Source organism: Schistocerca nitens, chromosome 5, assembly GCF_023898315.1.
Source record: "Schistocerca nitens isolate TAMUIC-IGC-003100 chromosome 5, iqSchNite1.1, whole genome shotgun sequence".
Classification (NCBI taxonomy): domain Eukaryota; kingdom Metazoa; phylum Arthropoda; class Insecta; order Orthoptera; family Acrididae; genus Schistocerca; species Schistocerca nitens.
In genome coordinates this window covers 252,267,091-252,291,436 of record NC_064618.1, presented here as the reverse complement: position 1 = coordinate 252,291,436, position 24,346 = coordinate 252,267,091, and the positions used below count along the sequence as shown (strand labels likewise).

The 24,346-nt window shown below is 39.7% G+C and overlaps 1 long non-coding RNA gene across 1 annotated transcript; it reads left to right on the top strand.

Annotated features, from left to right (window-relative positions):
* Positions 1–1,120: 1,120 nt before the first annotated feature.
* Positions 1,121–4,161, top strand: LOC126259595 (uncharacterized). The gene is made up of 2 exons (XR_007546536.1): positions 1,121–1,244; positions 3,840–4,161. It is a non-coding gene; the product is annotated as an uncharacterized LOC126259595 (long non-coding RNA).
* The last annotated feature ends 20,185 nt before the right edge of the window (positions 4,162–24,346 follow it).

The following is a 24,346-nucleotide window of genomic DNA, read 5'->3' as shown; positions in this document are numbered from 1 at the left end:
TTGCAATCACAAAGTAGACAAAGTTAAGGAATTCTGCTACCTTGGAAACAAAATAACCCATGACGAGCGAAGCAAGGAGGACATAAGCAGACTAGCACAGGCAAAGAGGGCATGTCTGACTAAGAGAAGTCAGCAGGTATCAAATTTAGACCACAGTCTGAGGAAGAATTTTATGAGGCTGTTCGCTAGGAGCACAGTACTCTAAGGTAATGAACCATGGACAGTGTGAACAGAAGAGAACCTCCGTGTTTGAGATGCGATGATACAGAAGAATGTGGAAAATGTGATGGACCGACAAGAAAATAAATGAGGAGATTCTCCGCAGAACCGGTGAAGAAAGGAACGTATGGAAAACACTGATAAGAAGAAGAGACAGAATGGAAGGACATGTGTGAAGGCAGCAGGGATAGACTAGAGGGAACTGTAGAGGGTAAAAACTGTAGGAGAAAACAGAGGTTGGAATACATCCAGCAAATGATTCAGTGTAAGGTGCATGTGCTACTCTGAAATGAAAAGGTGGTCATAGGAGTGTAATCTATGGCGGACCGCATCAAATCAGTCAGAAGATTGCTGACTTAAAAAAAATTCCTACATAGGTCAATGTAAGAGCAGACGCTATCGATACCCAAGGATGGAGCGTTTTTCTGTCTCTAAGCAGCACATCAGAAACTACATATTGCCTGCCAGCCAGAGTTAAAACGGTATCGACCTGCCTGCTCAACTTTGGAGTCAGCAGTGGAGGACACCTGGTGGTGATGCTGTTTATATACAAACTGCAGCGTCGCATGAAGTGTTGATGGATCAAACTGAGCGAGTTTTGTAATACCAGAAAATGACAGGGTCTCTGCATCCAGCCTACGTGACCTCATGTGAGGCGCGTCGACCGGTTTTGGAACACGCAGACACGCAGCTGCCGTATCCGAGGTCAGATAACAAGCACGGTTTTGTCGGCGTCGGTGAATACCCGAGACCAGGAGAACCGAGAACCGGTCTGGTTATTGTTTATGCTAACACGTGACACCGCAGCAGGAGTGTACACACGTTTCTGTAATATTTATGATCTCCCCCCCACCCCTGCTTAAGGATCACACGTGCTTCTCGTAACATTCTCGGAAATGACGTGGTTTTTCTGTCTCCGTCCTCGAAGACTTGTAGTATAAAAGACCTGCATGCTCCATACACTCACCATATTCTCTGCGAATACCGTGAACTGATCTTACTCCGGCGACATGAAGAGTTTTCTGGTAAGGGATGATCACGCATCGCTGCTAATAATCATTTGTATGTATTGATTTAGTATTAGCGTCTCCACGAAGTTCACAGACAGTCGACTTAGTCAATGCTATAGTTGTAAGGATGTACTTAGGGGAGAAACTCAGTATTGTATTACAGTAAGTGTGGAAGCAGAGGAGCGTGAAGAAAATAACAAATATTGAAAAATATGGAGAAATTTTTTTTTGTCGCCGTCTGAGAGAATTTACCTGTGTATCGTAATCGTACAGGTGAAATGCTGATGTGTGTGTGAAAGTGCCCCAATTTAGTTTCTGAGAATTGTTGCCGCTTTGTACGCTCTGGTTAGTTATAGTTACTTTTATGCTGCTGGGCAAAATTTTTCGTGAAAGATGCATGTGTATTACTAAAGGATGAATAATCACATTCACCAGCAGAAATACATGGACGGCTGTACGGCATGAAAGACCCTCGATGTTTCATTTTTTTGTCTCGGGCGCTAGATTTTTGAGTGCTTGCACGATTTATTCGGCACATTGCAAACTGTATTGTCTGTCCAGTACCATTCTCCCAATATTATGCGTTTTTATGTGATTCTCAAGTCGATATTGATAATACTTCAATAACATTAACTAATGTTACAGTGTTCTAAGTAAACGAAGTCATTTTTCGGATTGTGGTACTCACTCAGAACTTCCGGAGTATCATAAACCAATCCTTTTTATGTTTATTTTATTCTACATGACCTTTTCTGTCTTTTTGCAAACTGGGTAGCAGTGGGGATTGTTTTGAAAAGGGAAGATTTTGATCACCACGTCTCTGAAAATGAAAGGAATATTTATACTTTTTAGCAAAAATGTTTGGTTGTTGCAAAATCATTGTCTTACTGTTAGCAGAATGTACTAGAGTGTTTTTTCACTACAGTTCACTTTACAAAATCAACGTTATTATGTTTCTTTCTATACAGTAACTTGTCTTCCCATACAATGTTTCCGACGTTTTCAGACCACTCTGCTACTTTTCTAGCCACACTAAATGTGTTGGGAGACTTTATGGCAAAAATGTCTCTTTTGACGTCTGATTGATTTCATCTCTTGCAATTATTCACACTAAAGATAGGCAATTCGTAATATCTGCACTATAATTGCTAAGAGATCTCCGTCAACAGAGGTCTAAGAGCAGAGAGACTAGCAGTGTTTGGTTAATACCGAGACGGAAATTTGAACTGTCTTAGCAGGAGAGCAAGTACTGAACGAAACCAGAAATGATTTTATGGTAAAACTGAAATAAATAGATATGGATCTACGGTGCAGGTGGGGAGAAGCCCTAGGGACATTTCACCGCCCAAAACGAAAGACGGGCCACTTTCGTAATGATTGATACCTTGTTCGGTACAAATTTAAGAATACACCAGTTTGGTGGTATCAGGTGTAAAATGAGCTGAATCCGAAATACAAAATATCTTTGTTGACTGCGAACGCTGTCTTGCTTAGCTGTGTTTTTAACATGGTACTCCATATCTGATATATGACATTTTCAAACCGTAAATGTGTGTATTTTCACTGTTGTAAAATCATTTACTCGTGTTCGTGCTTCATCGTTTCAGCCAAAGAGGTATGGGAATGCAGGTCCGCCTAATATGCAAAAAACTGTTCCTTTTTAAGGCAACCACTATTCCTTTTTAATGCCCAAACTTGTTTCATTGTCTTTTTGCCATCATCGGAGGGTAATTTTGTTCAATTGTCATTTTTTATAATTTTCCGTTCTAATGTACCTGTACATACTAGACCTAGAAACCTTGCCTCAGCTATTATCGTTATATTTGTCCTCATCTCCATGATCATTTGTTGTAGAAGCACACAAACAACTTACAGTACATGGTTTTGAAAAAATACGCTCCCTGACTATGTTTCTTTGAACTTCACAAAATATAAATATTTATGTTGTGGCTGCATGATTGGAACCTGAAGAAGGACTGCGAACAGGGCTGTGATAGTGTTTGAAAACCAGACGATGACTACGTTAAATGTTCTGAATCTGGTGATCTCTGTTTTGTAATTCTGTATGACATAATACAGGTTTAAAGTATCTGTTTTTTTTTTTTTTTTTGTTCAGTGCGTCGAATTGTAAAGAAAGAAATTTCAGCTCAAATCTTTCTTTCTTTCTCTTTAGAACAACTCCTAAGTCACCTCTGTTTGACTCTTGTAACTGTCGATGTTTTTAATTAGGTTGTGGAAGAAATTTGACATCAACCATTTTTCTTTTTGTATTACAGAACCTGTGCAAATAAAATGAACTTACTTCTGCTAATAGTTTTAAAAGGGAAACAAATAGAGTCTGTATGGGACAAGGTAGAGATGAGACTTTCTAGCTGATACTTTCTTCTGTTACTCGGTTGTTTATTTATATGCATGTAGCTTACTGGTGTCTCGTAGCGGGAGCGTACAAGCAGATTCGGCAGCCGCACTGCTCATAGGTCTGTGCTTAAGAGCAGTACTTCTTTCTTCCCGGACTTAAGACTTGGGAACATATAAAAACCGCTCTACTTGCATTTCGCCTCAGACTGTGTCCTTCGCCTCGTAACGTGGTGTATTTTTTCTGCTGAGCAGGTGATCTACGCTGCGCTGCTGGTGCTGGTCGCCATCTGCTGCATGTCAGTGCAGGCCGCTGCCGTGGCTGAACCAGAAGCCGCGCACCACGGAGGACGTGGCGGCGGCGGTGGCGGCCACTATGGTGGAGGAGGTCACCACGGCGGACACCATGGTGGCGGAAACTACGGCGGCGGCCACCACGGGCACCATGGCTGAGGGGCCAAACGACACCTGCTGCAACTAATGTGGCAGAGCTGCTTGTCCTCGCAACTACAATAAAGGCCTCGGAGATGCCGTACATCTGTATCTATCGCCAACAATAAATCCTTATTTTTTCAAACTTGTATTACTTATTACTATTTTTCCGATCGATTGAAAGAGAAAAGGAACTATACTGTCAACCTGAAACGAAATCTTATGTCTCAAAATATTGACTGATGCGTTAATGTGACTTTTCCTCATCACTGAAACGTCGTGATATTCATCGCAAGGTAAGGAAAACGAACAAAACATAATACAAGATGAAAAATTCAACGGAAATCAAAATCACAGTGTTTGAAGGAAGTAAAAGCATGGTGTTAAAAATTTTTAGGTCTGTTTTCACGGTGATCTGACATTTGATGTTGGAACTCAAAAACGATTTTACAAACTATATCAGTCGCCTCCAGCATTGTTGTCGGATACCGAATGTTCAATAGTTGGCCTATCTCTATAAAATCATAAATATTTAAAAACTTTCAATAAAAAGTTCTAAAGTTTCAAAAAATTTTATGTATTAACTAAATCGGATTCAACATTAAAAATTTTTACAAAGTGATGACCAGTTTCGGTAGCTTAGCTATCACCTTCAGATCTGAAAACAATGAAGCCGAAAGAAAAAATTGCTTTAAGAAAGAAGTTACGTAAAAATTTCTATTGGCTTGCTTTTGATTTTTTTTAAGCGAATTACCAAACCACACATGGTATTATAAATGCAAATAACAATGTGCAAACACAATTGTATCATCATAACATTCTTATTTGAAATCTTCAGGTAAAACCGTTGTCGCCTACTCAACCTAAAAATAATGCAAAGGCAAATATATATTATGTACTGACAAAAGAATGAGAATGAGAAAATAATTCAGAATGAAATTTTAACTCTACAACGGAGTGTGCGCTGATATCAAATTTCATGGCAGATTAAAACTGTGTGCCGAGCCGAGATCCGACCTTTGCCTTTCGCGGGCAAATGCTGCACCGACTGCGCTACCCAAGAACGATTCACGACCGATATCACAGCTTAATTTCCGCCAGGAAGGCGAAGGTACCGAGTTTTAGTCTCGGCCTGGCGCACAGTGTAAATCTGCCACGAAGTTTCAAGAAAATAATTATTTAGAAGAAGACTAATTTGTGGAACGCATCGCGTTATCTTTGACAGCAACTGAAACATAGAACCCGTACAGCGTTATATTTTTTTTTTACACAGTGGAACGTCTGCATAATTATTTTCATTACAGTGAGTTACTGCAAATAGAGATTTGTCCACGAAAAAAGCAAAACATGTAAGAAGTGTTTGATTTTAGTTAACAGAGCGTAAACGTAACAAGGTTATTCAGTTACTAATAAATGTTTGCTTGTACTTAACAAAGTATTTAACTAATAATATTATTCAAAACAGTAATGAAGCAATATTTTATGTAAAAATTGCTATTGGCTTGCTATCAAAGCAACACGGAATTAACATACCACATATAGTATTAGAAGCGCAACTAGCAGTATACAACACTGTCCTATTCTAAAATCTTCAGGTAAAATCTGTTATGTATAGCCTAAAACGAACGTAAGGGTAAATATTACATACTGGCAAAAAATTTGTAATTTCGTACGACTGCATGGTTTCTGTTCTTTCGGACCACACACTCATATAAATGGTTCGCCTAGATGGGCAATGGATCCACCTTCCTCAGTGCGGATGCACAAGTAAGCCTGACCTCCTGCGGGAATCTCAGAGTAGCAAGCATGGACACTCGTAGGAAATAGACAGGGAATGCGGACAGGTGGTGCTTGGTGGGAATGTGGTTCGGCCGTGAGGTGTGTCGAGATCGTCCGCGCAGTTGCGACCGCACTGTGTCCTGGATGGCGCAGTGGTTCACACACGTGCTTAGTAAGCAAGAGATCCTGGGTTCGAATCACGAACCAGTACACATTTTCACTCGTCGCCGCCGATTCCGAGTAACGTCCCGATGAAGTTGGCATCAGTAACCTTTCTATTTCCTTTCCTTTCTCCCCCCCCCCCCCCCCCTCTGCTCCACCTACAATTTACATATAATTACAATTTTGTATTTGATTATCTGCCTACGATTCTTTTCACCTATTCTTTCAATGTCAGATATATTGAATAATTCTATTAGTCGTATCTGAACAGAAAAGACACAAAATTATTAAAAATCTGTGAAGTAAATATACTTTCACATTACCATTCAATTCGTCCAGCTCAGAGTGATATTTACCAGAAGACATATATCATACCTCGAAAAGATTCTGTATCATGAAAAATGCCGGTTTGTTTGCAATGTCTGCCATTATGAGCGTCTTTGCAGCCCTGAACGCGTGAGTGATATGTTCCTCTTTCGCTACCAGAGGTTGTGTTAAAAGCTGATGACGTCACTGTTGTTCTGTTGCTGTGTCAAGTCATCGGTGAGTGAGGAGCACTGGGCGAACAGAAGACGACTTTTCTTCGAGACGCCTCACGGTGTAAAAGAGGATAGAGAATGGTTTCGAGATATTTTCACAGAGAAATTGTGCATTCCTATGGAGATAACATGGACGAAGTTCTTACAGGGTGCGAACACTGCACATTTAACTTCCATGTAGCATTTTAGCGCGAAGCTGTGATTCCCATGAACAATGGGTATACTTTGAGATCCATAGAAAAATTATAGGTCGTCTATTCAACATTTTGATAAGCATTGTTCATCCTTCCCCTTTCAGTTAAAGCTATTTCATAAGAACAGCAAAGAGTAAGTTTAAGTACTGTTTGTCTGAATCAGGTCACCTTCTTTGACAATGCCAAAGGAAGAGCATAGTTTTAAAGTTAATCTGTACCATTTCAGTCTTATTAAAATGTAGTAGTATGATTTATAATTAAAGTTACCTTTTCATTTGTTTGCCAACGTTTCAGTAAGATTCTCCTCACAGTGTGAAGGTAAATCTTGACACAACTGTGCTGTCACACATTGCACTATTGTGTAGACGGTTAGTTGAATTTTTTGGTAACAAAGTAATTACTTTCGCAAAGCAGCTATATGTGAGTTGTAAGGCCATCTGCCACGCAGTGATTTCTTACAGGAACATGCAGCTATGATTTATTACGCAGTAAAGCAAAGCAGAGCAGAGTTGTCCGTTGCACAGGTAAGAATCAATCTTACGTGTATTTCCTTTTTTCTTTTTTTTTCATAACTGATCCAATGCGTGACAGTTAGCCGTTATGTTGTGATTGATCGAGGAGGAAGCCATTCTATGTATTATTAATAGTCATTTATTTAATTCAGTTTCATTTACAGATTGTCAGGTTCCGTTTGAAGAAATTTGGATCACACAAAATGAATGAAATTTACAAAGTTTTTTGTCTCGTCTCGTTGTTACTGTACGCTTGTACCATGGGAAGCAAGGAGAGGCTGTTGTTTGGTGGCCGGAATCCTCCTCTATAACACAAACTGCACGAATTTATTAACAGAGTTCTTTACTCATAAGAATAAGAAAGCCACTTAACATAAGCTAGTTGTTGTGGTACAAGCTCTTCCGTGATAGTCCACGTTACACTCACTGCGGGTGAAGTACAAGTCTACAAGTCCGCTATATACACTACTAGGTTGCTAGGTAGAGGCTGAGCTAACTGCTAATTGCGGGTGCGAGCGACTGGGATGGAACTGACTGGGTCTCGGTCCGCGGCGGCGATCTTGAATACTGGCGGTCGAGAGGGCGTTGGTGGCCCATTGTTTGCGGGTCTGTCGTTGGCCTTTCTCCTGATAGACTCGCTTGCTCCGGTGCCTACAATCGACCTTCTCGCAATCTCCTTGCCACCTGGTGTACTGACGCCAGCTTACGCCAGCACACAATATTCACATTCAAGTGTAGTGTAGCTACAGCTATTCTAGAGCATAACACATTGGCAACACTGTTGTCGGAATTTACAGCACTTACTTTCCCGTTGCTAATAATAAAATGAGACACTGAAAGTAAGACATTTTGTTACTTCTAGCTTCCAATTACAAGTTTTAAATTTATTAGTCACATATTACAAATACATTTCACTCAAACGACAGGTAAGTTGCAACAGGTATATCTTGACTTCAATTCCTTCCACTCTTTAGTATTTGCTGGGCCAGAAGGCGAATAAATGTTCCAATCTGCAAAAAAATGTTATGATAAATGCGCGCAAGACACAGAGGTAATCTGGAGTAATATATTCATAGAATATTTTATAACACTACCTCCAAATTTAAAATTATCATCATAGCTGAGATGACAAGGAAACCAGCTTGAAGGACTACTCAGTATTCCGGTATGGACTAATTTAGGAGAGTTCCAATAGAGGAATGAGAATCATGCTCGCGAGTATATCGTCACAAAGACATTAGTTACTCTAACGTACATAAAACGAACGATCGCCAAGTGGGAAAACACGTAGAGATCTTAACTAGCAGCTATACTCCATGGGCGGGGGCGGGGGGGGGGGGGGGGAAGAAATATCTGTTTGGAATTTCGATGAAATGCACAGACCAGTGATTTGTAAAATGATATTCCACAATAATGTTAATTAGTTCGTTGTGAACCAGCTGTCCACCTCGTAGGCCATCGTCAGCTAACTTGATGCTAAACACGTAGTCCACACAATTTCTGCAAGAATTCATAGCTGTACAAAGAATGCTGTACAAAGATACGGCACATTTTATGACTATATATGTAGAAAACACAAGCATGATGTAACACCTAAAGAGACTCAGAACAAATACATCTTATATTACAGTATATTCAAATATTAAAACTAAATGAGTGTATAAAGCAGAAATGTATTACTCAATTGTAAAACCACAGGATACTGTGTCATATGGACAAACTGGTGAATGTAATGAACAGACCGAATAAAAGGAGGAGAAGAAAGAAGGCTATGCAATATGGGTGTGGAAAAGTTATAACAAGCTTATTAGACAGTTGTGAGAGGAATAATAACTGGCTGCTAGTTTAATGAGCGTGAGTAATGAAACTGTGTTTGGTTATTAAGGATCAGGTCATGATTCTTTGATTAGTGTTTATTAATAGCCAGAATTTCAGTAATGTTAGTTTTCTCTCTTTAGTTACTTTATGGGGAACATCACATTTCATATCATATGAATGTCATTCAAACGATGGGAGATGTGTTTTTTATCGATATAGTCACAAAATGTCACATATCTTTGCACAGCATTCTTGGCGCAGCTATGAATTCTCGCTGAAGTTGTGTGGACTATCTATTTAGCATTAAGTGATCTGAAGATAGCCTAAGAGCCGAAAGCCGGTTCATAACGAACTAATAAATAATATTGTGGAACATTAATACATTGTACTCAAGTTATTAAATGTCCTTCTTTACATACAGGAACCTAATTTTTTCCAGGCTATAGAAAGCAGTTAAGCTACGCAGCTGAAAATCAGACAAAAGCACCCGTTTGTTAAATAGATGTCTGGCATAGTTTGGAATTAGCTTTCTGGCGATATAGATGTTATGTAACTTAATATTAGCAATAATTTGAACAAGATTATTGTTCTTCAAAACTTATAAAGCCCGTTTTGCCATGCAAGGCATGTTAGAATATATTAGTTTACGGTTTGGGCATCCGTGTCTTACGTACAAATATATTTTAAAGCTTTTTTAAAAGCTATTTAAATCTTCTAAAAATGCTTCTGGTAGCCGCATTGGCTGTTAATAGTTCCTTTCTTACAGCATCATACACGACCGGTTACGCGGTGATTTAATCGTGTCTTCAGATGTATACACTTATAAACAACATATTGAGAATTAGAAGGTATAGTTACGGCAAAAATTAAGGCAATTATAAACAATGAAACCGGAAATGAAGGGGAAGAAATAATGACGTAACTAATTTAACATTGAGCTATTAAAGATACAAGGTCGTGCAAAGTCTGAACTGTCAGAACGGCTTAAATTGGACGGTTACAAAATGAAACATCTAAAATTCTAATGGGTAGCGGACGCAGGCAGTGTACTTGAGCACTGCGAGCCGCGGGTATGGACCTAAAGAGTTCAGGTAAGACCTCGCAAGAAAGTACAATTGAATAAACCTGCGTCTGGATAGAAAAATGTGGAGACTTGCCAGTAATGATAAATCAAAAGATGACTGCAGAAGCCACATGGTGGGGAAATGACTACGGCTGAAGTAGGAAGGTCAGGCCTGCGGAACTGACTTAGTGCTATTGAAATTGCCGGACGCGTAGTGTGCATTTATCAGGATGTTTTCTACTACCACACTTCGTCCAACTACCCGCCCCATTCGTTTTGAACGAGACCTGTAAGTACGTACATAAAAGCGTCTATGTACGGTTCATCTTATTTTCTGATCTTTTACTATAGTTCCATTACATTTCTAGCACCGCTGCAAAAGTAATCCACCTATGACTTAAGCTACTGTTACTATTACTACAACTAATGAGGAGGATGAGAGAAGAAGTCGGCTTTGTCCTTTCGCATTTGCCTCATTGCAGCAACATTCACTCATATGCAGCTATTTTAGCATTAGTTTTTTATGTTATCGATGTGCACTTCAAAAAGAGAGCAAGTAATGTTACTGTTAAACAATCTTTGGTCTTGTCGAGGCACTCTCTTTGCCTCTCCGCAGTCTTATACATTGTTAGTTTAAGTGTGGCATATGATGGGCGCATTTAATAGTACTGCATGGACTTGTGATTGCATCTCTTAGAAAGGACACCAAGGTGAAAGTAATATAAATTTTGAATAATGGCATTATTTTTTTAAGAGAAGAATTTTGAGGTAAGACTGCAGCACTGCGCAGCTAGGAATGTTTATTGTCAGATAGTTCAGAGCTGAGAGAAAGACCAGCCTACTTCCCTGAGTCACGGATTTGCATTTTAACTGCTTGATTTTATAGAAATTCTCTGTTAACTGTGTACCTCTTAAAATTATTGTTCACCTTATTAAGCGTAGTACTGTAGAGACCAGTGTTATGTGTAAAGATAATTATTAGTTTTTTTGAATATATATTTCATTCCAAAATTTTAGTCTTGCAATATCGTCTCAGAGGAATAGTTACTCCCCCCACCTCACTGTTTATCCACATTACCACGGGTATCAGTTTGAATATGCATTTACAAGCAAAAATCTGGCTTATCCTCTGCCTGCTTGTTGTTTGTTGTTGTGCTTTCGAGAAATCTGCAGCATTGTTGCCGAGACGCGACGTAAGTGGAAATTTCAATTAGGGGCAGATAACTGTTTTGCTTCTGTTGTGGATTTAATACCAAGTCAAGCTGCATTCAGACCAGTTACAGTTCAGTTCGTATTAGATTCTGTAATGTCGGGTTAAATGTCAGACAGAAACAAAACATAGAGGGCAACTTACAAGCTTCTCTTACGGGCTTACAGCACAACAAGCTTCTTCCGTGTAGATAAAGAACTCTGTCTTAACGACTAATGTTATTTCTATACCTACTGACATAACTGGTCAATGACTGCAACGAACTGTTGAGTTATATAAAAACGGGAATGTCAGTACTTTAACCATCAAATGATGTAGTACCGCTGGTGAGTTGGCAGCCGCCTATGGTTATTGAAATCTTATAGTTGTTGCTATTGTTTCGGCAAAGGGGGCCGACGCGAGTGCCTAGACGCTGAGTTTGGTTGGCCAGTTCACGGTAACCGACGGATTAAGTATAGTTAGGCTCACCACATGTCTCGCCCAAGTGAACAAGGGTAGGCCGACCTCCCTGGAAGCTTCTGAGTGCCACCGGTGTTTAATTATCTGTTGTCAGCTATTTTAAATTCTAGGCTCGTGGTTATTTTTAATTTCTTAAAAATTTTGCGAAATTAATTTTTAAATTTATGTTTCGAGCTTAAACATAGCGGCCTTCTGCCGTTAAAGATTATAGTAACATATTTTAAAATTTTGAAACTTAGTTGTGCCCTTCAACCATTGGTATTGCACCTTGCTTATGTATGTTCTATCTGCTTAGCCTTAACTCTTTCCGTGTAGCCGTGATAAGTTTTTGTTTATCTGATTTGCCTCTTTAATTGCATTTTAATCTTGTTGATTTTAAGATTTCTTGTTGTTAAACATTCTGGCCTTCTGCCTTTAAAAGTCTATGGTAACATATTCCGAAATTTTGAAATTTAATTGTAGCCCTCAGCCATTTGTATTGCACTTTGCGTATGTTTGCTTTTTTTAAATTATTTTATTGCTGTGTTAATTGGATTTTTATCTTGTTGATTTGTTAAGATTTCTTGTTTAGAGGCCTTCAGCCTTGAAAGAGTTGCAATCGGTAAAAGTCGAGCTATGTGCCGCTTTGGTTGTAAAGGTTATTAAATTACAATAAATGACTATTTGAAGGAGAAACTGACCTCATCCTTTGGCCCTTACCACAATCCTATTACTTGTTTAGCGGGCGTATCAGTTGGCTCGAATCTTTATTTGTCTAACTATTTATAGTTCACAGACATTTAAAATACTGTATACTGTAAAGTTTACTGCGACATTCTTAGGTCTTGAGAAAGAGCTCAGGGAAATTTACTAGCCGTTGACAGGACGGGTGAAAATATCCGTTGCGTGGATGTCCTGCGTTCAAAATTAATCCTTAGGATTACCGTCTGTTCCTGCTTGCCGAGAAGCGCACTTTTTTTCAGGTGAACGAATCGCTGTCCTTACTGCCAGGCAGACTAACATAGAAAGCCGTTTTCTGAACAGACAACATGTCTGGCTGTAAGTACACTCCTATCTGTGAAAGTAGCTACGTCGTGGAACAGAAAGTAGCGTTGGACCAATCAACCAGGAATAAGAGAAATAGCATTCAAAGGCGACCGGTTCGCAATCAAATAAGCTGTACACAGACTTATCAAAACTCTAACCCTGCGCTTTTTAATAGAATCTCGCAAGCTGTTAGAAAATTCTGATGCTTTCGTAAATGTAGTATCAAACATCGTAATAGCGTAGTTTAGGGATTTTCTGTCGACAACCCTAGCGACTGTTCTCTGTACACTAGGCGCTCTGTTTTACTTAGCCAAAAAAAAAGGTCAGCATCTGTTAAAAATGCCTCAAAAAGGTGATAAGGAGACGGGAAACAGCACCTCCCTTTCTTCCTTAAGCAAAAAAAAAAAAAAAAAAATGGAAGCTGCATACACAACACCAGTATTTACAAATTATTGATGCACCATTTATTGATATTATGTGGACAGTTTCAGCGACGTTATTTCAGAAATATCGGTGCGTTGAAGACGTCATTTACTTTAAGTACGTCAACTGAACTTCCTCCAATCAGTAACAGCTACAATATGCGCTTAGTGACATTCTTGAAAATGTTTTTAGACCAGTACATGCTATTCTGTTTAGGCCACGTCACTGCACTTACAGCAACTTGACTGCCACACTGGACTCGCATTCGGGAGGACGCCAGTTCAAACCTGCGTCTTGCCATCCTAATTTACGGTTTGCGTGATTTCCCTAAGTCGCTCCAGGCAAATGTCGGGATTCTTCCTTTGAAAATGCACGACGGCCTTCCTTCCCCATCCTTCGCTAATGCAGTGGGACCGATGACCTTACTCTTCGGTCCCTTCTCCCAGATCAACCAACCAACTTGCCTGCCTAGCGGATGCTGTTTGGTGCCCTCCCTCAAAACAACCATCCTACAACTTGCCTGCCACTCGGATGTCGCGCTGGAACGCGGGAATTTCCGTCACAATTGGCGAGGCGTTGGGATGGAGAAGTGGTGGTGGGCGGGTTTTTAAAAACATCGTCTGCAGACCGCGCTTCTAAGCGAGGCTGTTCCACGACACACAAGCTGCGATACATGTCAAACTTCGTGACAACTTTCTTTTGAACTCGTTCTGTTGAATAATTTGACAGAACGTACACAGGGCAGAAAAGCACAAAACATTTTTTTAATGTAAAAGCCTTTAAACCTAATACCTCACTTCCATACACCATAACGCCTATATCATTTACTATTTTCGACGCCTTGCCATGGTATCAAAAATTGCAAGAAATTACTGTCTGATTTCACTATAGACGTGCTACATTTTTACCACCATGATAGTTTCTGAAATATTTTTCTTTACGATTCCATTCGCTATCAAATACCTTGTAAGAGGGAACAGAACGTATCTGAAGCGTAAGACAGACTAAAATAGCAGATTTACTGATAAACCTTGTGAATGTAGTTAATTATGGAAGGCTTAAGATGTTTCACATTAAAAACCTTTATTTTATAACATTAACTATTACGTTACCAAGATGCGCTCGTAACGAATTTGCTTTGTCTCCTTCTGCATTCAAAAACGCGGAGCTATGTCGGTAACTAATTCTAGTACTTCATCTTTCCTTCCTCTCAGTTGCAGCTCCATTGCTTTATGTTTACATGCCATTAGCGAAGTCAGTGCATCTTTTTCACTTTCATCATGGTTCAAATGGCTCTGAGCACTATCGGACTTAACTTCTGAGGTCATCAGTCCCCTAGAACTTAGAAGTACTTAAACGTAACTAATCTAAGGACATCACACACATCCATGCCCGAGGCAGGATTCGAAGCTGCGACTGTAGCGGTGACGCGGTTCCAGACTGTAGCGCCTAGAACCGCTCGGCCACTGCGGCTGGCGTCACTTTCATTATGTTTCCCGGCTATGTGGTATGGTTTAGCTAAGAACTTGTAGCTACGTACAGACCGAGACATTAGCATTAAAACAGGGCCGGCCGAAGTGGCCGTGCGGTTAAAGGCGCTGCAGTCTGGAACCGCAAGACCGCTACGGTCGCAGGTTCGAATCCTGCCTCGGGCATGGATGTTTGTGATGTCCTTAGGTTAGTTAGGTTTAACTAGTTCTAAGTTCTAGGGGACTAATGACCTCAGCAGTTGAGTCCCATAGTGCTCAGAGCCATTTGAACCATTAAAACAGAAGAAGCTGGAGGATAGCACAGAACCAAGAGAAAGACTGATTACTTTAAAAATAAATGAAAAATAAAAAGATCTTGGGAAACAAATGGGCATCCCTGTCTCGAAAATCAGCGAATTTATTAAAAAACATCCAAGCGTCCATGAAAAGAGTTTGTTCAATATCTTTCAGTATCAGCGATTCCCCACTTCATTAGCCTGGCATCGTGTGTGCGTGTGTGTGTGTGTGTGTGTGTGTGTGTGTGTGTGTGTGTGTGTATGTGTGTGTGGATTTCAGTGTGTGTGGGCCCATGTGGGCGTTCAGAAGAACGCTTTTCGCAGTCGAAGGCAGCTTTCAACGCAGTTTAGAGAGAGAGAGAACAATTCTGCCCAATCTAGCGGAAATTCCTGAGAATAGGCGAACGGTGCACCACCTTTTGCCCGTACAGTTACACCAAACGGTATTCATCTACAGCGTTATGTTATGTTTAACGTGTGTAGATTGTGGAAAATTGTCAAAATGAAGTACAACAGGAACAAGGAATTTTTTGTTGATCAGTGAAATGGAGATTACAATAAAGGAACATAGATTTCTGTGAAAATAAGAATAGTTAAACATTCAAAAGTAAAGATAGGCAGTTTAGGATGCAAAATAAGTATTCCACTACAACACTGAAAATTACACTCTGTATGCTATGGTTTGCACTTAGTACACTCCTTTCCTCTTTATAATCTCTTATATTCCCCATCTATTGTTTGTGCTGCCATTTCTCTACTAGTGCGTTCTGTAAATTATTTCTGTTGGATGCTGATCATTTATGATATTTCTGTCGAGTACATTCCACAAATTATGCATTGGATTAAGATCAGGGGACTGCGGTGGTGTCCGTAAAGAGCGGGGAGTGTCACACTCTGGATCATTGTAGTGTGTGAAAATATAATCCCCAGAAACACGGATATTATTCACACTTCTGGATATATGTTATTTACGACATTTATGTAAGCCGTGTGGTCCATCATTCAATCAATAAAAACATATCCTCCGTACTATTTGCACTCATGCAGCGCCAGGTAAGTACTGAATAGCAGTTGCTATCAAGTTTTCGAATGAAACACTAGTGTAACCATTGAATTTATGGCATCCAGAGATTTAGGGTTCTATAAAACATTTTCGTTTATACGGAGGGATCCATATGGGGCCTGAGATTGCATAGTTAAATGCTGAAACTGTTAGCGTTCAAAATAAAATAAAATAACATCTTAAGTTACACGGATGTTGGTGAACTTCATTCACATTGACAATTACTTAACCATCCGATACCCCTGTCCATGATAGACCAACAGAGCTTATACTATATCGTGCGCCATTTTCAGCCCACATCGTAAAATATAAAATCTTTTAAAAGGATTCGTCACCAGAACAGGTGGATTCCTAATGTTTACCGTACAGTTAATGAAACCACTGACGTTGTGGAATATTCTGCTTAAGCGTATTTCACAATTACACTTGGCGAGTACATGATGTAACATACCTTGTTACACATTCAGTTGCAACTATTATATTGAATGTATGCTGTCTTCATCTCACATCATAAGTAAAACATTTATATACAAAAATAACGAGCGCTGTCACCAATGGTTATGAGATGCTTATCTATATGTCTGTCGTCCGGCTTGTACATTGTGTACAAACAATTTATTTTCATACAGCTACAACAACATCCTTCCATATCCAACTACAATAAAGCAACCATACAGACAGTAGCAACAAATACACAGTCGTTACACACAACATTTCGAGCCTGCTTTAGCAAATTTTCACTAATTCCTTGCCTATAGCATTTCTTCTCGTGCACATTTACAGACTGTAGCCAGTATCTACAGTATCACGTTAAAAATCAGAGGATTGCGCTCTCTATGCACTGTCGAAAGCTTTCATTTTAACCTAACATACCAGCCTAAAATGCTGAAGTAGCTTTAAATCAACTATATTTACACTGTTCACTATAGGATGTTTCCGAATATGCAGTCATTATTTTATCAGGCTCTGCAATATTATTTCTATATATTTTTCTCTGCTCAAGCAAGTTTAGCTTCTGTCCTTTATGGGAACATGTGTAATTTTTGAAGTGCCTTCAATACTTGCACCCGCGTGGTTGGTGCTTCGCAGGTGCTCTCCATAAAGATCATTCCAGCAGCCCCGATGACCAATAGCAGGGTAGCAGACATGGCAGCAGAGGTTGAAACTGTATGCACACACAGCTGATACAACGTGATATTGAGGAGGCTAGAGCAGTAGTTAGTGCGCAAAGCCTGTTGTCAAATGGGGATCATAGTTAAAGGACTATCCGTAATGGACGCAGGAACATAAAACTTATTGAAAGCATTAATAGCTTTTACAGGGAAACGAAACACTAACAGTTAGTGCGGGTAAGGGAAACACGTTAATTTTGATATAGGAGGATGTATACAGGCCAAAGTATTTACTTTATTTTGAGGAGAATAACATACGTCAGACAGAGAAAGATCTAATAAAACTTTTTCAGACAGCACTGAGAAAGAAAACTGAAGATTCACAGTTTTGTTTCTCCCACATAAAAAGCATAGGCTGATAAAAATGAACTCACACATCCACCAGTAAAGGCACTAACTAAAATTAAAATTAGGAGCTTGCGTATTATTGATAACAGTAAAAATGCCCCATTCGCGCAGTTTAACACATTCTTGTACAGGAAGTTAAAAAGTTCATATAAATTTTCTGTCAATTATAGTGTCTCTAGTAGCACAGTCTTCGCTAGTGAAATTAAAAATTATTGTAGTCTCTGATGAAAAGATTTTGGCATGTTTTGATGTGTTAATTCTATATGCAAAAATATCAGTCTTTTTAATTCGCTTTAAGCTATAATTATTTAGCTTTTGATGGTAAGGTTGTCCAACAAAAACGTGTACTCGCTGTTGGCAATTGTCCTTTCGTGCTGCTTGTGGATATTTTTCTGAATAATATGAAATTATGTGAGTAAGATTTATAGGTGGTATGTAGACAATACGTTTTTAATACCCAAAGATGGGGATACTGATCTTCTAAACCTCCAGTCAATATTCAACCAATAGCATGGAAATATGAAGTACACGTAAAAAAGTAGATAGAAAAATAAACATTTTGGGCATAATTGTTGTTAGAATTTGCTGTCCCCCAACTCTGCAGATCTGAACACATTTGGGATGCGCCTGAACGTGGCGGCAGAGCTCATCGCCCCCTCCCCGGAATTTTCGGGAATCAGGTGACGTGTGTGTGCAGATGTGATGCCAACTTCCTCCAGCAGCCTGCCAAGGCCTCACTGCTTCCACGCACGACGCGTCGCCGCTGTTATCCGTGCCAAAGGTGATCATACCGGCATTACGTAGGTGGTCGTAATGTTCTGGCTGATCAGTATGTATAATTAACAGCATAACTAAAGGTGTGTTAAAACTTCTTCACCACTGCAGGCTTGTATGTTCGGTTTAGCTAAATGGTAGCTTCGGTAGCTTCTTATAACGCACACGTTATATCTTGGACAAGACATTAATTATGTTTCTCAATAATCCTCTGTATGCTTTAACATTATATTGTAGATAATGGCTATAGCCTTTAAGTTCGCGTAAGACCATGTGCCATAGGCAAGGCACTGGAGAAAGTTAAAAGCAGACTTACCAAAATGTTGTATGGAGTAAATGTGTATTTATTGTCACAGTATGGATGCTTTATTGTCGTTGGTTGTGGGAGGCGTGTTTTAGTAGCTGTATGAAAATAATTTACTGTACACAATGTGTATGACAGATGAGATGTACGGGAAAATGTCTGATAACCATTGGTGTGAGCGTTCTTTACTGTAATAAAGAAAATTTTATTTTATAATGTCAGATGAAGTTAGTATATGAACAATGTAATAAAACTAAACCTCGTCCAAAAAGGTCTCGGAGGCCCAACGGCACCGACCGACCGCCATGTCATCCTCTGCGTATAGGCGTCACTGGATGCGCATATGGAGAGCCATGCAGTCAGCACACCGCTCTCCCAGCCGTTGTCAGTTTTCGTGACTAGAGCCGTTATTTCTCAGCCAAGTACTTCCTCAAAGTGGCCTCGCAAGAGCTGAGTGCATTCCCTTTGCCAACAGCGCTCGACAGACCCAAACATTTGCTCATCCAAGTCCGGCAGTGCATTACTTTGGTGATCTGATGGGAACCGATGTTAACACTGCGGCAAGACTGTTGGCATGAGCAACGTAATGGTTGTAGCTTAAGGTGTGACAAGGTATAGACCATTCGTCATCTGTCTGGTAAGCAGAGATATGAAATGTGCTGCACGCAGGACATTTATGAACGTCAGTGGTCTGAGAGTTTTGAGCTAGGAACGTGGGATAAAGGGTTTTTGGTTTAGTCCGGACTAGCGGCAATTTGTACAGCCATTCGAACATGTGTCTTACTGTAGCTACAGGTGGCGCTCAGACGGATTTTGTGAATCGACTAATTTCTACTGCTGAACAAGTTAATTAGGCTGAAATTAATGCTCAGCTCCTAGTACCACTTACATGTGCAACGTTCGGATTTTACGTGAAAATACGTGCAAAAAACATGTTTTTCTGATAAGGGTTTGAAGCTCACCACTTCTATATTTTAAACTTACTCGACTCGGTTCAAACTTATTGCTAAGGTAGATAAATGAAAAAATTAAAAATTAATTTTTTTATCCAATAATCTTTCTTTGTCGAGATACGATGGTTTAAAGTCGAGGTAAACATGGCACGTAAAATTCATTCTTACCTGAAATGAATGAGCGGTACGGTTTCAAGTAATTCAGATAATAAGAAAATATATCCTTACGATGAAACTAAGAACTGGCTTTTGAAAATCTAGCTTCATTCGGATTTTACGTGAAAAATTACTTTTTTTTGGGAGTCATTTTACGCTCGCAACTTACATGTTTCAGAAAAAAAATTGTGGTTCGTATTTTGTAAGAAGCTAGACAAATACATGTAATTAATGGTCGTCCTGTTGTTTTGTGGAAGCTTTATGCATTGCCACAACATGAATAACATGGCTGTAAAGACTATAAAGAAACCATACTGGGTCAATCTTCGTCCGAGATAACAAAAATCTACATCGGTTGTCAAGGTATCGTCGTCTAGCGTCAAAATTATAGTTGAGTGAATGTTAGGAACCAAATGAAAAATGCTTTTACCAGAAAGGCGAATATATCCCGAGGAGAGTTAGGGATGTCAAAGAAGGGAAGTAGCTTTTCGACTTAGCTGGCAGCTTCTAAGACGTCTGAATTGAAACATCTTAACATATTTGCGCCTTTTTAAGAGTTAATCCCACTTCCCCAGCGCCGTGAGCTCTCTTAGTGCAACGTATTGGCACCCCTGCGTCTTGCAATTTATAAGCGAGAGTCCCTCTTCCTGTGTCCAAAATCCATAAGATTCTCTAGCCCTAGTAAAAAAATTTAATATCATATAGTTTAAAACGTGGCTGTTTCCCAGCAATCCTATATAATTTTGTTTTTGACTTGAGCGTAAGTGCTCTAAATTCTGACCGTTGCTTTCTCGCAATGTAATAATACTGTTTCTCAAAATTTCATTCTGATGAAGATACACTTAGTAGGTGTCGAAACCTAGGTCGATGTACGAAACAGTTATTTGCAACAGGTTGGATACATAAGTGCTGCATTTGATAATATCATATGGCTGAAGAGCGTAGAAGTAACAGCTAAGGATGTTCATCTGGGAAGATAAAACTTCCGGGGGTGGATTTGCTACCTGGGGGAGAATGACGCTATGTATTATGTTACGTTACTTAACATGATGCATTATATTACCTGACATGTTAACTGATACTGACAAGTAAAAAAAGGCGAATATGTCGAGATCTACTGATTTAAATGTCTTTGAAGCTGGCATTTGAGAAACTCTGCACAGTACATATGCGTCTTCTTTTGTTCTATGACAGCAGCTGTTCTCATTCTGCTCCCACTCTGTATACTACATTATATAAAAGTCACTTCATTATTCTGATAGATTTCCTTTGAAAAGTTTTCCCGTTATACAGGTGAAATCTCTGTATGTATTTTCTATGTCTCGTCCACTTGAACTCACAGTGGAAAGTTACGCAACGCTCTGTGTTTCACAGGTGTAAGGGACGCTACATCTCTCTAACTAATCCGCATTGGAGTTTTGTTATATCTGCTTCTTGACTTACCTCCAGCTTTGCTTTTCCTCGCAAATATCTTTGTATTAATGTGAGGGATGCCTCCACGTTATCAATGCGTGTTTAATATATATCCCAAGAAAAATGCTCTTTTTGAAGATTTTGCTCCAATTATTATTAATCTTGCCTTCGCTTCTGAAAAGTAGCTGTTTTCATTGTTGTACGAGGTGAAGTTCCTCTGCTCACGTTTTTTTGCGCTTGGCCTTCCCAAACCTATTCGTTGCACCGCTTCCGTGTTGTTGCTATTTGAAGACTCGATTTTCGTCCAGTGCACTGAGTTTTCAGTAATTTCTAAAATTAGTAAACACATATTTCACATCGGGAGTGGCAGAAGAATGTTGAACACACAATTAAATGCAGTGAAATCCTACATCTACGAAAACTGCTGTGTAACGACAGCTAAGGTGACACCTCTCCAGAACAATTTGACGTACGTCGCTTGGGAGAGATCCCTGTGAAACTAGACGTGTGCAGTTTGCGTAACAGCTTTCTATGCATTCCTTTCGTTCGTCATCTCGGTGGGACAGACGCAGTAGCCCGAGGCCATAATGTGAAGCCGTTTGCGTCTTCCGATGTACCGTACTAATGACAGTTAATTTCGCCCTTACCTAACGGTTTCCTCCAAAGCTCCCAGTGTAATTGTGTGGCTAGGCCAGCAGCGTTCAGACACAAAAGGTGTGGTTCTAGTTCAAGAACATAGTGATACTAGCGACATGAACACGCAATTGGTGAGTACTTACTGACCATTGTTCAGTTAATGTGCGACATTTTCAACCGTGGTCATTTCAAAATTGTACTATTTCGTAACAATTTCGCTAATATTTATGTATATTTTGTGTATAGTAAGTCTATATTTTTCCACATAACATCGTTGCGTAGCACGAGCCAGAGATATTCATTTTCTTTTACTTTATAGGACATTTCTTGCACTCACGGGTACTGTCTAACGGAAATAAATCCTTGCAACTTACAATTTATGTACCTCTTCATTCGTTTGTAAACAAATTGTTGTTTATGTACTGCAGTGTTATCATTAGATTCCTAGAGGTGTTATGGCTTTAATACCAAAGACATTTTACTGTTCTGACAATTTTCGTATTGAATTCCGTGTTCGTATTGCATTCCGTGTAGAAACAATTTTCGTTCATTTTTACCTTCTTGTATTAGTATTATTTCATTGGAGATTCTAGTTCCTTCTTGATGACTCTGAAGAGTTTTATTTCTTGATTAAAATATTCAGATGTTTCTGCAGATTTCTGTTGGAATAAACTTGAACCGATATGTATTGAGGACTGCCACCGGTCAGGCTAGTGGAATCTAAAACTAGTAACTCCACAGCAATGTACATCATTCATTATTATGTTATCCATTTCACCCATTAAGAGGGGGGGGGGGTGGTAAGGTCAAGTTATCTGAAAGAGTTATTGTCCATAAACTGTATCAAATCTGTTTCGTATTTCTTCAGGCAAGCTAAATTGTAGACGTTATTCTCTTCCGAGCTTCAATCTGCCGCTTAGAATGCCAGTGGTAATTCCAGCTTACATCTTTTTTGAGGTAGAAAGTCTTATACCAACCAAATTTCATAGCTGCAGGTGCTGATAGTAGTATGTGCTCCAGTAATTTTGACACATACACACACACACACACACTCAAACTCATACACATGAAATTGTATATATACGAAGTCTGTTCAGAATATTACTACGCTTACCTTTTACTTATTGTGTATGGTCGCCTTCGAAATACTCCACTCCACAATTGATACACCGCTTCCAACGCCATTTTCACTTCCGAAAGCAGTATTGTTACGCCTCTTGCCTGATCGCGTGAAGCGCCGTCTGTGAATTTTCTTTTTATCTCGCCTATCGTTGCAAAACTTGGCACTATGAACTAGGTTTTCAACTTTAGAAATGAAAAGATAGTCTGCTGAGGCCAGACCTGGAAAGTACAGAGGATCAGGCAGCACAGTGATTTAGTTTTTCTTGCTCTTCACAGACTTTGAGGTGAAGGTGTTTCTGGTCGTCAACCCATTAGCCGCGGGATAAACTTAGCGGCAACACGACGTATTCCAAGATGCTGTCTCACAATTCCATGACATGATCCAACTGGAATGTTACATTCTTCTGCAGTCTTTCAGACAGTCAGTACTCGACTGCCACGCACAATTTCGTTCACGTTTTTGTCATGTGGGTCGTCAGTAGAAGTCTAAGGGTGTTATGAACGAGGGTCATCTGTAACTTCCGTCCGGCCACTTTTAACCATGTGAACCATTCATAAGACGGCTTCATCACTCATCACCGTAGGATTTCTGCATCATCTGGGGTGTTTCTGTAAAGGTTTTCATGAGTTTCGTGAAAAATTTAATGCAGACGCGTTGCTCCTCTAACCTTTCCACTTCGAAATTCGCACAGTGTGTCACACAAGGTTCTACTCAATGTAGCGCTCAACAATTACTAACAGACTTCCAACAATGAACTTCCGGCAGTTACACATTAAACACAGGCGTGTGGACGGATACCCACCGCATTGCACCGCATTTCGTTCCATCACACCATTGACGCGAAAAATTACGAATGATCCGGAATTTTCTGAACAGACCTCGGTGTTTTGCCCTTAAAGAGCGCAGTTGGGCTAAACTACATGGCCAATTCTTTTTGCTGCCTACCTTACTGCCCAAACTTCCCTCATTCGCTCGCTGTGTTTCTGTTTCCGGTCCTCTGTCCATGCTTCCTGTCGGATTGGTGTCATCGGCTTCATCTTGACTGCCTTTTTGAGTTGCCCATATTTCTTTCATCTTCCGGCTATGATCTTGCTTGCGTTCTTCGGTCCATTTTACGCCTGTTCGTTTGTCACAGTGTATCTCGTGTAGTTTGCTTTTCTTAATGATGTTTCTGAATTTTATTATGTCGTTTATTGTGTCTGCTGTTACGTTGAGTTGGTTCAGGTCGTTTTTTTTACCTCTGCCACCCATTTGTTGTTTCTAGTGGTTACCCAGTCAAAGATCTGTTTGGTCAGTCTGTGTGATGGCATTCTGTATAGGTGTCAATAGAACTGTAGTCTGCGTTTTCTAATCTTTTCTGTGATTGTCTCCGTATGTTTGTATAGTTCCTCTGTAGGTTTCTTGATCCATATTCATTGTTGTTAGTTGCGTCAAATAT